This window comes from Giraffa tippelskirchi, chromosome 6 (genome assembly GCF_054371585.1).
Source record: "Giraffa tippelskirchi isolate mGirTip1 chromosome 6, T2T-mGirTip1v1.2.pri, whole genome shotgun sequence".
Classification (NCBI taxonomy): Eukaryota; Metazoa; Chordata; class Mammalia; order Artiodactyla; family Giraffidae; genus Giraffa; species Giraffa tippelskirchi.
This window is the reverse complement of record NC_137280.1, coordinates 83,992,354-84,007,192: the sequence shown is the minus strand read 5'-3', so window position 1 is coordinate 84,007,192 and position 14,839 is coordinate 83,992,354. Positions and strand designations below refer to the sequence as shown.

The 14,839-nt window shown below is 42.2% G+C and overlaps 1 long non-coding RNA gene across 1 annotated transcript; it reads right to left on the bottom strand.

The window, feature by feature from the left end:
* Positions 1-6,217: 6,217 nt before the first annotated feature.
* LOC145508845 (uncharacterized) lies at positions 6,218-12,229 on the bottom strand. Its single transcript, XR_014055626.1, has 2 exons — positions 11,951-12,229; positions 6,218-9,179 (listed from the first exon to the last, which is right to left on the bottom strand). It is a non-coding gene; the product is annotated as an uncharacterized LOC145508845 (long non-coding RNA).
* Between the last annotated feature and the right edge of the window lie 2,610 nt (positions 12,230-14,839).

Below are 14,839 nucleotides of genomic sequence, written 5' to 3'. Positions count from 1 at the left end.
GATTTCACACCTAAGGAAGGCAACTGGGCTGGATCTGCCCAGGAAGGAGGCAGGGAAGTTGCCCCAAACAAAAGTGAAGTTCTCCTTTACGGTATTTTTCCAATGAGACCCTGGAAGGTATGGCGGCCCTTTTTGGTGCTCCATTACCCAAGACCAGCCCTAGAATCTGTGAAAACCAGACAGACTGGGTCACCTCACTGTCTGCTCTGGCAGGAAGGCAATTAATCACTATGGATAACCAAGAAAACCAAGATGATGGGACAGGCACAGGCTGAGGCTGAAGGGAGGTGATGAGGGGCAGGGAGCTTGGGGGATGGGAGGGGACGTGTTCTTTGTCAAGGACAGGATGGATCAAGCAGGAATGTGAAGCAAGACAAAGACGACTCCTGGTGAGCACCATAGGGGCAAAGACCCAGAGGTGAGAGTGAGTAGAGCTATTTAAGGCTCAGAGGGCTTGACTGGATGCAGTGGGGAAGGAGGGGGGTGGTTTGGCAGTCAGCAGGAGCCAGCTCACAGAGCCAGATCTGAGTGAGGTTTTTTTAACACACCTGAAGCTGTCATGTGTGGAGGAGGCAGGAGGCCATGGCAGTGCCCTTAGTAGGATACAAACCCCAGAAAGTAGAGCTTTGGGATAAATTTTATTTTTTTAAATTAATTTATTTTTTATTGAAGGATATGGGATAAATTTTAGAGCACCTTTTCATCTCTGTTCTTCACTGGTGGCTCAGATGGTAAAGAATCTGCTTGCAATACAGCAGACTAGGGTTCGATCCCTGGATCTGGAAGAACTTCTGGAGAAAGGAATGGCTACCCACTCCAGTATTCTTGCCTGGAGAAGTCCATGGAAAGAGGAGCCTGATAGACTACTGTCCCTGGGGTCCCAAAGAGTCAGACACGACTGAGTACACAAACATTTCACTTTCATCTGTGTAATCCCATCACAAGCTGTGGCACAAAAGTGGCTTTGGCACATATTTTGTTGACTTCAATTGAGTCACCCACAGACACTTACTGGGCACTTCCTGTGTACAGGGCATTGGGGACACACAGCAGGGTACAGCGCAGATCAAGTCTCTGCCTGGTGGAGCCAACAGGGAAGGTGAAGATAAATTAGTATCCAGTCAGGGTTTCAGTGGCCCTCGGTGCCAGGCTTCTAGGAGAGACACTAAGTCTGGGAGGGTTTCCTGGAGGAAGTGACTTTGATATACTGAAACTCAAGGACAAGTAGGATTAACCAGTGATCCAGAGGCATGGGGAGTTCTGGCAGAACAACCCAGGCAAAGGCTGAGAAGCTGGGTAAGGTCACAGTGTTCCTGAGGACAGGGTGGCAGGGGAAAAGTGTACTGAGACTTGTTTGGAGGCATCAGTGGGGCCTTTGTGGGCTTTGTGGGTGGAGAGGGAAGAGATATGAGTTGTGTCCTCAGCGCAGCGGGAGCCAGAGCAGGCTTGTGGCAGGAAGTGCTGCATGGGGGCTTAGGCAGAGTATTTTTCTTTCACTTCCGGGATGGCTTCAGCAGAGAAGAATGCAAAAAGTGAGTTTCTAGGCCACTGACAACTTGAGTGGGTTGGTCACTGTGATATACTGAGAATGAGCAGAAGGGGAACAGAGTGAGGATAAAGGCACCCTCAGTCCCAGAGACGGGTATGTGAAGTCTCCATGAGGTGATTCCAAGGGGCACAGCCCAGAATTTGCCCATGAATAAGTTGGAAATTTTGTTGATGCAAACATCCTAAATTTTCTCCTGGCATAAAGCCCACAAACACAAAGAATAAACAAATGGAACTGGAGACAAAGGTAAACTCATGTCACGGATAAAATATCTTCATAGTATGAACAATTCCTGCATACATGTATGCTAAGTCGCATTAGGCATGTCCAATTCTTTGCAACCTTGTAACCCGCCAGGCTCATTGGTCCATGGGATTCTCCAGGCAAGAATACTGGAGTGGGTTGCCATGCCCTCCTCCAGGGTATCTTCCCAATCCAGGGGTCAAATCCATGCCTCTTTGGCTCCTGCATTGGCAGGAGGGTTCTTTACCACTTGTGTCACCTGGGAAGCCCAAGCAACAATTAGAAAACAATTAAAAAAAAATCCCAGTGACTTAGCAGGATATGAATCCATAGATCACAGAAAATGAAGTACAAATGGCCCTTAAACCCAGAAAAGGATGCTCAGCCTCACTCATAATAGGAGAAATGCAAATTAAAAGTAGAGTTGACCTTCGAATAACATGGGATTGAACTGTGATGGTCCACATATACACAGATTTTTTTCAATAACTATGTACCACAGTACTGCACATTCTGCAGTTGGTTGAATCAGTGGGACCTTGGATATGGAGGGCTGTATATAATGTTATCCATGAATTTTTGACTGTGCAGAGGTCAGCACTCCTAACCCCTCTGAGTTGTTTAAGGATCAACAGTATAGTGAAACCATGCTTATTTTAATGGACTCAGGAAATGATGAAATTCAACACCTACTCATGATTAAAAAAAAAAAGTCTTAGCAAACTATATGCAAATGGGAATTTCCTCAATCTGATAAGGAGTACCTACCAAAAAAGTCTACAAGTAATATTATACTTAATTTAAAAGACTAAATTGTGTCCTTCTGAGATTGGGAACAAGACAAGAATGTCCATTCTCACCTTTTCTATTCAGCATTGTTCTAGAGTTCATAACCATTGCAATGAGGCAAGAAAAATAAATAAAAGGCTTAAAGATTGAAAAATAAAAGGCTTAAAGATTGAAAAGGAGGAGGTAAATTTGCTCCTGTTTATAGATGATATGATTGTTTATACTGAAAATCCAAGGAAATCAATGACAACTACTGGAACTAATAAATGAATTTATTAGTTCAAAGTTCACAGTTTAAAAAATTAATGTATAAAATTCAATTGAATTTTTATATACTAGCAAGAAACAATTGAAAATGAAAAAAAAAATTTAAATGCCATTTGCAACAGCACCAAAAAAGATAAAATACCTAGGAATAAATCTAACAAAAGAAGTCTAAGACTGTTACACTAAAAGTTACAGATATTGCTGAGAGAAACTCATGAATACATAAACAAATACAAAGAAATACCATGTTCATGGATTGGAAGACTCAGTGTTAAATTAAGACATCAGTTCTCCCCAAACTGGTCTATGTGAAAGTCACTCAGTCGTGTCCAACTCTTTGCAACCCCATGGACCATACAGTCCATGGAATTCTTCAGGCCAGAATACTGGAGTGGGTAGCCTTTCTCTTCTCCAGGGTATCTTCCCAACCCAGGGACTGAAACCAGGTCTCCCGCATTGCAGGCGGATTCTTTACCAGCTGAACCACAAGGGAAGCCCAAGAATACTGGGGTAGGTAGCCTATCCCTTCTCCAGGAGATCTTCCCGGCCCAGGAATCGAACCAGGGTCGCCTGCATTGCAGGCAGATTCTTTACCAACTGAGCTATCAGGGAAAGTGGTCTATAGAGTAAATGTAATTCCAATCTCAATTCAGCAGATTTTTTTTTTTTTTAGAAACTTGCACTGACTTTAAAATTCATATAGAATTACAAAGGGCCAAGCTGATTTTTTAAAAGTAGATAAAATCAGAGTAACTATTCTACCCAACTTCTAGGCTTATTATAGAGCTAGAATAATAAGACAATTTGGTATTGGTGAAAAGATAGACAGGTAGATCAATAAAACAGAATAGACTAGAGTAACAGACCCATATAAATATAGCCAGTTGACTGTTGACACAGATAACTAAGGCAATTAAAGGAGAAAGGGAAATTCTTTTCAACAAATAGCATCAGAACAACTAGACATCATATGAAAAATAACATTAACCCTTACCTTACATCATACACAAAATTAACTCAGTATGGATCACAGAGACTTGAATGCATAACCTAAAACTCTAAGACATCCAGAAAAAAATAGAAGAAAAAAATTTTGCAAACTGGTAGGCAAAGTTGTCTTAGCTAGAAAATTGATAAGTTAGACTTCATCATTTTGCTCTTCAAAAGACACCATCAAGAAAACAGAAAGGCAGTACATAGATCAGGAGAAAATATTTGCAATGTATATATTAAATAAACAAAATACCTGCATACAGAATATATAAATAATTCTTACAACTCAGTAATAAAACAAATAACTCAATAAGAAATTGGGCAACAGATTTGAGTAGACACTTCACCAAAGAGGATATATGAGTGGCCAACGAACATATGAAAAGATGCTCAATGTCACTAGCCTGGGAACTGCAAATGCCAACCATGTGAAGATACCATCTCACACCCATGAAATGGGAAAAATTAAAAAGACAATAACAAGTGTTGACAGTGCACTTCTGGTGAAAACACAAAGTGATGCAGCAACTGTGGAAAACAGTTTGGCAGTTTCTTAAAGCTAAACATACAATTACAATCTGACCCTGTCATTCCAGTCCTAGGTATTTAGCAAAAATAGAATGGATGTCCCTGCAAGGCCTTGTACACCAGCATTCATTGCAACTTTATTTGTCATAGTCCTAAACTGAAAGCAACCAAAAAGTTCATCAGCAGGTGAATGAATGAACAAGCTGGTCCAGCCATCCAGGGCAATATGACTCATCAATAAAAGGGAATAAACTATTGATAAACACAACACCATGGAACAATCGCTGAATTATCATGCTGAGTGAAAGAAACCGAGCAAGAAGCTTCCATATAAAATTCTGAACCTTTTGCAAACTCATCTTAGTGACGGAAAGCAGATCAAGGTTACCTGGGAATGAAAGCATGGCATTGCAATATTTTCTGTCAACCTTTGTCTTGCCTTTCTGTTTTCTCATTGGTATCTTTTGAAGAGCAAAATGATGAAGTCTAATTTATCAGTGTTTTCTAGCTAAGACAACTTTGCAAAAATTTTTCTTCTGTTTTTTGCTAGACGTCTTATAGTTTTAGGTTATATATTCAGGGATCAAACTCACACTCTTGGCAATGAAATTGTGGTATCCTAGCCACTGGACCCGGAGAAGGCAATGGCACCCCACTCCAGTACTCTTGCCTGGAAAATCCCATGGACGGAGGAGCCTGATAGGCTACAGTCCATGGGGTCGCTAAGAGTCAGACGCGACTGAGCGACTTCACTTTCACTTTTCCCTTTCATGCACTGGAGAAGGAAATGGCAATCCACTCCAGTATTCTTGCCTGGAGAATCCCAGGGACAGCGGAGCCTGGTGGGCTGCCGTCTATGGGGTCGCACAGAGTCGGACACGACTGAAGCGACTTAGCAGCAGCAGCAGCAGCCACTGGACCACCAGGGAATGCTCTCATCTCCCTTCTTGGGGAACTAAGATCCCACAAGCCATGTGGTGTGGCCAAAAAAGAAAACGTGGAAATGACCCAGCCCTATGGAAGGGAGCAGACAAAGGTGAAGAAATGGCCCTGAAACCCAGCAAGTCTCCTTCTAGCAAATGAGACTTCCAAGAATGATACCTTTACAGTATTATTTAGTCATCAAAGCACTCTTATAACAGCGATCAGTTGGAAACAACCTAGATGTCCAGCCACAGGGGATTCATTGAATAACCTATTGCCATTCTCAGCAATAGGTTCAAGATTCTCATTCAATATTCTCATTGAATATCATGCAGCTATGCAAAAGAATAAGGTAGGTTAATGCTGACAGTGTGGGAAGACCTCCCAGATACTGCAGCCAGTGCAGCAGGTAGAGATCTAAAGTGGTCCACACACAGTTTGGAAAAAAGAAACTAGAGACAGAATTAAAGTTTTAAAGATGGGACCGGGAGACTCAAGACCTCTAGGATCAAAAGCCCTGTTCCTCGGAGTGACAACACTTTTATTTAGTGTCTTGGCAAGCAGAAAGTATCTGTTGTGCTACGATAAAATCAGCCTCCTGTGTCCCCGGTCACATCTCCCTGTTATTTTCTTGTACAGGGGTATCGCTCAGCTGGAGGTCACAGGCCCACACACGCCTTGGGAAAGCATCTCGGTGTGTGCACAGGCAGCGTTCTGAACCTGCACTGATCCGGAGCTCCAAGGCCCACACTGTGTTTATCCTTGGCTTAACAGGGCATGACCACCCCAACTGATCAACTGGATGTACTTTTGCTTAGATTACACTGTACTGCTATATTTTGCTTTTATTGTTTTCCCATGGTGATTTTCTCATGGCTTAGCCAGAGCAACAGGCGGCTGACTGTTAACCCCTGCATTTCCCTCTTTTTGTTTTTGTAGCTGAAAATATGTCGATCTTGCAACTTCTTTCTTCATTAGTTTTCGGAGGGCTTTTCGCTTGCATCTGAGGACTAAACAGATAATAGTGAAACAGCAAAACATAGCTAGTGTTCCGATGAGAACACCTCCGATACCTTTGATCCACTCAAGAGGATTTAATGAGTTAAGGCCTTCTGCTATCCCTTGAAGTGTATCCATACCTAGTAGTAGTCTAAGAGAAGCATGCTGTATGCCAATAATTCTTGCTTGTAGTTTTTTAATATCTAGAGTAAGGTTGTCAGCCGTATGGCCCTGCAAGTGCCATCTAACATTTTCCCAGGTGTGTTCAGATTGGTTATATTCCTGAGGGGTTACACAGACACTAGTAATGTTCCAGTGACACTTTAAATGTATTTTTAATTTAAGATTTTGTACTTCTTCTCCTAAGAGTAGCACTGCGTTTTCTAAATCCACCAACCTGTTGTTAATCTCCTTCGTCATCTATATGAATTTGGGCCCCCCAAGCGTAACTGGCATTTTTATGCCACTCCTGCACAAAAGTGGTAGTTTGTACTGTCTGATGGAGAGCTACTCCTGCCACTGCCACTGTGGTGGTGATAGTGATAATGCCCATTATGGCGGCAATAAGGAAACCAATGAAATGCTTGGATCTTTTCAGAATGGTATTTAGTACTGTGAGCAAAGTATGCATGTCAGGGGAGAGTTCCCAAGGCCTACTTTGAGTTACTGGCAGCCAAACTCCTAAACATCTGCGCAAAATCACATAGGAATGATTAGAGTTAAATAATAAATTGTTCAAGCAGGTATATGGCTTACAATCCTGGCAGGTCAGATTCCTTTCTGTCTGATTAATAGTTATAGTGCCAATGATAGTTACGTATGGATCCCTAACACCAGCTTGAGTATAAAATGTCCAATTTGTTGATGTATTGAATGACAGAGTATAATTCATGGAATGAGAATAATTTCCATCCCAAATTTGATATTTTTTCAGGTTTATGACCAACTTCCAAATTTCTGTTTGAGCCCTACCTAATTGGAGCTGTGGCTATGGCGGAGACATGCCAGATAATGGGATATTCTGAATGTGCAGTAATATTAGTGTGATTGCATTCAGACACATGCCAATGCAACTTCTTGTAAGGACTGCAAGATGAGTGATAGTGTGAGCAATTAGAGACTGCATACCCTGTAGGGGACCAATCCCAGACAATTCCATAGGAGCCATTAAGTAAGATCACCTCCTCAGTCCAGCGACAATTACCCCAGCGTATTTGATCTTGTCGGTCAGCCCATATGCATCTGTTCTCACACAGGGGTCTATCTGGCTTGGTTAGATTATCTTGATTAGTCTCTTGATATCCAAAGCTCAATCCAGAAAGTAAATGCAGTTGAACCTTAGTGTGATTTCTGTTTAAAGAATTTACAGAAAGCCAAGCCTGCATTGATAGATTAAGACAGCCCTGGCCTACAACCAAGCAAACAGGCCAAGTGTCAAAACCCAAAGTACTATTAAAGGGGTCTCCTCTTCCTTTTTATGATGCTTGTCTTCTGGACCAGGAATCCAGGAGGAGTTATTAACATAAAGAGGGATAGATCCTTCACCCCAATTAACAGGCCTTATCAGTGGGGGATTAGGTACATAGATAAGCCCAATAGGTATAACTCTTTGCTTCTGCCAAAGCCAGGAGTATACTCACTGAGATATCAGGGCAAACATAGCCATGGTCAGGTTGCCTGGAGTCACTGGTTGTTTCTGCTTGGTTTTACTCTATGAGCTGGAATCCACACAGGTTCTAGACCTTCTCCTGGGGAGATACAAGCAAGCCTTCTTCCCCATGTGATTAACTTCCCTGGTGACCAAGCATTTGTTAGTGGATCTTGCTACCAAGTCACAGGCTTAGTTGTATTTGTGGATGTAGCCTGAAAATGTCACTCAGCTGCAGTTTCCATAGTTTGTGCTGAAATATTAAAAAAACTGAGAGTATGTAAAGCTTTATTCAATATTGTTTGTTGTCCTATGGCAACTCCCCCTCTTTGTTTTTGTATCATATGATTAAGTGATTGATTAGCCCTCTCCACTATGGCCTGTCCTTGTGGATTATAGGGAATGCCAGTAGAATGTTTTATAGACCAAATTTTAAGAAATTGTTGGAATGCTCTACTGGTATAAGCAGGGCCGTTATCAGTTTTTATAGTTTTTGGTAGTTTTATAACAGCAAAACAAGCATATAAATGTCTTTGTACATGTTTTGTAGTCTCACCGGATTGAATAGTGGTCTGTATATCAATAGTCACATGTACATAAGAGAGCTTACCAAAGGAAGATGTACAAGTTACATCCATTACAACTATGCATTTTATATGGGACTGTATACCATCATTATATCAGGGTCTCTGTCACACATTTGTGACTACACACACATAATGTAGGGGACAACACCTTTTGAAACAGGCAATATTGAATATTATATATTTAGCATAATAGTAAAATCATAAGTAAGAACTTAAGTCAAGAACTTTCATTAGATATAGCCCAGTGACATCTGTATGTCATCTGACTTAGTTTGTTAAAGGACTATAGCTTGTTGTTAATTTCCTGGTTGTAGATCCTGGAGCATCTGATCTTTATTTAAAGACTGGTTACTGAGATAAGCTTTAGAAACAAACTTCAGAGTGTCCTTTTTAATAACTTAATTAAACCTCTTAGCAATGTAACATAACCACAAGGAACTATATTAGAAGTGAGTCTTAGTAAATACAGACCTTAATTAACAAAACTAGAACTTAATATTCAGTGAAATATAATAGATACCATAGGCCTGACAACAGTTGGGTGGATTTTTCTTTTAGAACTCCCCAGTATACTCTTGAGATTTTTATATATGGCTGGAGACAGTCTTTTTTACCTTGATGAGGCTGTTCAGAACCCAAATGTCTCCAATTTCTGGAGGGATGAAGCAGAGAGAAAAGAAATGTTTTAATTTTACCCACAGGTGTAAATCACTAAATTGTTTTAAACCATCAGTGACTTGAGGAGAAGAGCTTTTTTATATTTGAAAACAAAGATTAGAAGCTAACAATATGTCAGACAAAAAGTCATGAAACTTGCAGTCATATTTAGCAGTCTGTTCAATCTCACGTAATCAATCCCTTCGTTTTGTGGTCCTTGCCGGACGACCGAGGATGTCAGTAAAAACGATAGTCTCCGAGAAGTTTGTGAAGTTTTTTGTCAATGTCTGTATGACCTGTCCAGCAAAGTGGGTGCCCCAATCACTGGAGATTGTATAAAACACATTTTAACCACTTTTTTTTTTCTCTATTGTGAGATATTAACCCTGAAGTCAGGAAAGGCTTTATTTTAGCAAATAAAATTGAGGTTTGTCAGGAAGCTGGGAAAAGCCAAGCAGCAGTCTTGGACTTCCTATAGCTCTGACTGGTTTATAGCCATTGTTTATCCATCTTAAATTTCCTGATGAGGGGTGTTAATTTTGTAGAAGCAGAATGAACTTTGTCTATGTGTGCCATAGTCTCCATAGATCATTGCGAAATAACACTCATTCATTTTGTCAAAGTAACAAAAGATTTTAAAAGCAAGTATGAATCACTTAAAGACAAAGAACTTTACATAGTCTGTTATCAAAAGCCATATTCCAAAAAGACTTTATTCTTTTAACAGGAAGAGAAAACCAAATTCCAGATTGGTGCCAGCTTATATTCACTGTGAAAAAATAGTTATTTACTTAGTCAAAGTAACAATAAGACTTCAAAAGCAGTTTAATGTCTTAAGAAACTTGTACCATGCACAAAACTCTTCTTTCATTTGCCACAAACCTTTTTTTACATTTTTTGTATTCATCACTTCATTTATTTCTTTAGAGAATAGCCACCTGTAAATTTAGACTTATTTTTTTAATAGACTGTAATTTCATTTTTAATACCTTTTTTATTAAAAACATAAATCATTTTCTTTAAGCAACCATGAACTGCTGACAAATTTAGCTTACATTAAACCTAGGCACAGTAAAAGTATTACATAATGTTGATGACTCAAGACATGTCTTAATTAGATTAGCAGACAAACATTAATGTTAGATATTTAATATTGAATATTTTTCAGTTCACATGAACCTGAATTTAAATACAGCTCATTTATAAATTAACCTCATATTATCCAAAAATAAAGACACACACTGAGACACAGATAAATTTAGACAGACAGACAGAGATCTCATAGTTTTCCGCTTGATTTAAAATGTCTCTTTGCCTCTTCTTTTTTTCTTGGTTTAAATTCTACCGATTTGTTCATGGCTGGAGTCCCAGATAGAGTGGGCTGTGTATCCCAAGGACATGATAAGAGTTAACTTCAGGTTTTTACCCAGGCCTGTTTTTGCTTCTCAGGCAGAATTGGAGCTCCAAAAAAGTATTTTAATAAGCCAACTTTTTCCTAATTGCATGTGCAAGAACTGGTTTTGTAATTTCAAAAAAGATTTTATTTTAACCAGTTTTCTCCGGAGTCTAAAGAATATCATGGCTATTCAGTGTCAAAAATGTCATCTTTTCTTTTTGTAATCATAGTTTCACAGCTAAAAATTAAACCAGAGAATGTTCAAATTGGCTCTGATGACAGGGGTAGCCTGACTGATAAGATATTGTCCCAGCAGGGATTGTCTCTCTGGGGAGGTGAGGTCTTCTCTTTAAGTACAGAAAGCCTGTCCTTTAACTTCTATTTTCTCCCAGGCTCTTAAGCAGTATCACCTCACCTGTTCTATAGCCTGATCTTCCATAAACTCTTGATCTTGAGTTCTCCCCCAATTTCCATTACCTATCAATTGATCTAAAGAGATGGGGATCTGCCTGGCTTGGTCATGAGCCTCCATAATCAAACAGGAACCCTCAGCTAGTCCCTGCACTATTCCCAAGGTAAAAGAAGAATTTACTTCATAGTTCTGAACAGCTTGCTTAAGTTCCTTTAGTATTTTGAAGGGGATCTGTTTGTGTACAGCCTCTTGCACCCTACTAGGATTATTAAGATCTGCCCCAGGAGCTATCTGTTCATGTACTGTCACTGGAAATGCCATAGTCACCTTCAAGTCACCATAGCCTTCAAGTCGCTCTCCTGTCAAGCCTACCAAATACCTTTCTGGAGGGGTGACAGAACTGCCATCTGTCCTAAGGAAGGAAAAGCTTGAGCGGCTTCAGCGGTTAAGACAGGAGAGGGAGGAAGAGGGGGCAGAGGAAGTTGTCTTCCCTAAACAAAGGCGAAAAAGGAACTGCAGCTTTAAGAGACTCCTGAGTTTTTTGCTCTACCCACTTGGGCTCTAGCATATTCAGAGCATCCCTTTGATGGGGTTTCACATTCATCCTCACTCCCTTCTGAGTTTTCTGGGGTCTGAAAAGGTTCTAAAATGGATTTTATCAGTGCCCAAGTTGACCAGATGGATACAGGCAAGGGCACTCACTCCCTTGCAAAGAAGTTTCTCTAATTCACTACCTGTCTTCTCCTATGTTCCTAAATCTAAAGTACCGAGAGAAGGGAACCATGAGCAATGTTTCTCAATGGTTTGTAAAAGCTCCAATAGCCTGCCCTCACTTAATTTTGTTCCCTCGGCTTTGAAAAGCTGCCTTAAGAGGCATATATATGGCCGGTATTGTTCTGAGCTTTCTGAATTTCCCATGCTTAACACTGGTTTCAATGCCTGAGAGAGTGTTACTTACCCAAAAGGAGATTTTCAGAGGCCTCACCCCATTCTTCCTCAGGACCGTGTGTCTATATTTCAACTTTAGCTTCGCTCTCGGTGATCCTTCACTTTTGAGCCCCACGTTGGGTGCCACTTGCTGCAGCCAGCACAGCAGGTAGGGATCGAAAGTAATCCAGGCACAGTTTGGAAAAAAGAAACTAGAGACAGAATTAAAGTTTTAAAGATGGGACAGGGAGACTCAAGACTTCTAGGATCAAAAGCCCTGTTCCTTGGAGCAACATCACTTTTATTTAGTGTCTCAGCAAGCAGAAAGTATTTGTTGTGCTACGATAAAATCAGCCTCCTGTGTCCCCGGTCACGTCTCCCATTTTATGGATTACTTTGAACTATCTTTGTTATCTTCTTGTACAAGGGGTATCACCCAGCTGGAGATCACAGACCTGCATATGCTTTGGGAAAACATCTTGGTGTGTGCACAAACAGCGTTCTGAATCTGCGCTGACCCGGCGTTCCAAGGTCCACACTATGTGTATCCTTGACTTAGCAGGGCATGACGACCCCAACTAATCAACCCGATGTACTTTTGCTTAGATTGTACTGTATTACTATATTTTGCTTTTATTCTTTTCCCATGGTGATTTTCTCATGGCTTAGCCAGAGCAACAGAAGACTGATTATTAACCCCTGCACTCAGATACTCTGTGAAGGAAAAAGTAAGGTGCAGAAAGTCTGGGCAGGAGGCTTCTGTGTGTATAGAAAGAGAAGAGACAATGAGGATTTCCTCATACTGGCAAAGACTCTCTGCAGGGAAACATAAAAAACTTGTTCACATGGTGTCTGCTGAGGAGGGGAACTGGGGAGCCATGGTAAGTGAAAGAGGGAGACAGTTTATGCTGTTTATCTTTTCGTGCCTGTTGGATTTTGTATCTGTTGTGCTCAGACGCCCCATCGTGTTTGACTCTTTGCAACCCCATAGACTGTAGTCCGCTAGGCTCCTCTGTCCATGGAATTCTCCCAGCAAAAATACCAGGGTGGGTTGCCATTTCCTTCTCCAGGGTATCTTCCTGACCCAGGGATCAAACCCTCATCTCTTGTGTTACTTGCATTGGCAGGCAGATTCTTTACCACTAGTGCCACCTGGGAAGCTTGTATCTGTTAATAGTTTTTAAAAGTTAAGGGCTTCTCCGATGGCTCAATGGTAAGGAGACAGAGGTTCAATCCCCGATCTGGGAAGATCCCACGTGCCGCAGAGTGACAGCCCTTGCGCCACAACTATGGAGCCTGCGCTCTAGAGCCTGGGAGCCATATGAGCCCATGTGCCGCAACGACTGAAGCCTCCTCGCCCTAGAGCCCATGCTCCACAAGAGAAGCCAGCACAATGAGAAGCCCGAGCGCAGCAGCTGGAGTAGCTCCCGCTCGCCACAACTAAAGAAAAGCCTGCACAGCAATGCAGACCCAGCACAGCCAAAAGTAGATAAAATGATAAAAATGTTAAGTGTTGATCAAAAAAGAAAGTATATTTAATTACACAGATTGCGGGGGGTGCGGGGAATGGGAATTCCTGGAGCTGCTGTTCAGAACTTGACCGTGAACCAAACCAGTCATTGGTGATAAGAACAACAAACACTTATCAAGCGATCCCCGGTACACCAGGTGCCCACTGGGGGTAGTTCAGTTAATCCTTGAAACAACCTCAGAGGTGTGAACTGTGATACCCATATACAGAGAGGAACATTGAGGCTGGGGGCAGTTGAGTGATGCAGAAAGAGCCTCGAGCTTGCTTTTCTTCTCCTTCTCACAATGCCCTAGGATTCCCCCTAGATAGACTGAGAAGTGAAAATAGGGATCTGGCCCCTGGGTGTGTGTGGGAGGGAGGGCAGATAACTGTGCAGAGCCCACGGAGACCCACCTTCCTTACTTAATTTTTCTCCCTAACCTGCATGCCACACTCTGCTGTGGTACATATTTTTCTTCTTTATCTTGTTTTTGGCCATTTCCCCCATTGCTATGTCAGCTCCCTTCTAGCTGGAGCTTTTTGGTTGTCATGGTCACGGCTGTGTCCCTGGTTCCCGATACACAGTAGGTACTGATGAATGAATGAATGATGAATGAATGAATTCAGAGGAGGAACCTTAGGAAGGTTGAGAGCAGGGACAATTGGGGACAGGAGATGAGGGGGGAACAAGGCTAGGGCAAGGATGGGGTGGCACCTGGGGTATAGGGGAGGAGGTGGCTTGCAGACATCTGGGGAACAAAAGGACAAGGAGCAGAATTCTGGCCAGCAGAGCCCTGGAAGGATGGAGGTACTGAGATGGAGAAGGGAGTGGTCAGGATGGCGGAGCTCCAAATGTGACAGCCAGGACAGCCCAGGAGGGCCAACTTGATGATGCATGAGAAGCCTGGATTAACAAACTGGTCCAGGGCACTCAGGCAGGCTCATGAACCAGGAACTTGGCTGCACCTAATTGAATGATGGTAACAGAAACAGAGCGATGCCTGGCTTAAGATCTCTGGTCCAGGGCCAGCTTATCCGGGCAGATTCCTGCTTGGCCCCAGGTGAGGGCAGCCGGGAGGGTTGCATGGGGCAAGAGGGTGGGTCAGAGGCACAGCGAGAACCATGACAGCACTTGCCAGGCAGGTGCTGTGCTGTGCTTAGTCGCTCAGTCATGTCCAACTCTTTGCGACCCCATCGACTGTAGCCCACCAGGCTCCTCTGTCCCTGGGATTTCTCCAGGCAAGAATACTGGAGTGGGTTGCCATGCCCTCCTGCAGGGCATCTTCCCAACCCAGGAATTGAAGCTAGGTTTCCTGCATTGCAAGTAGATTCTTTACCATCTGAGCCACCAAGGAAGCCCAAGAATACTGGAGTTGGTAGCCTATCCCTTCTCCAGGGGATCTTTCAGAC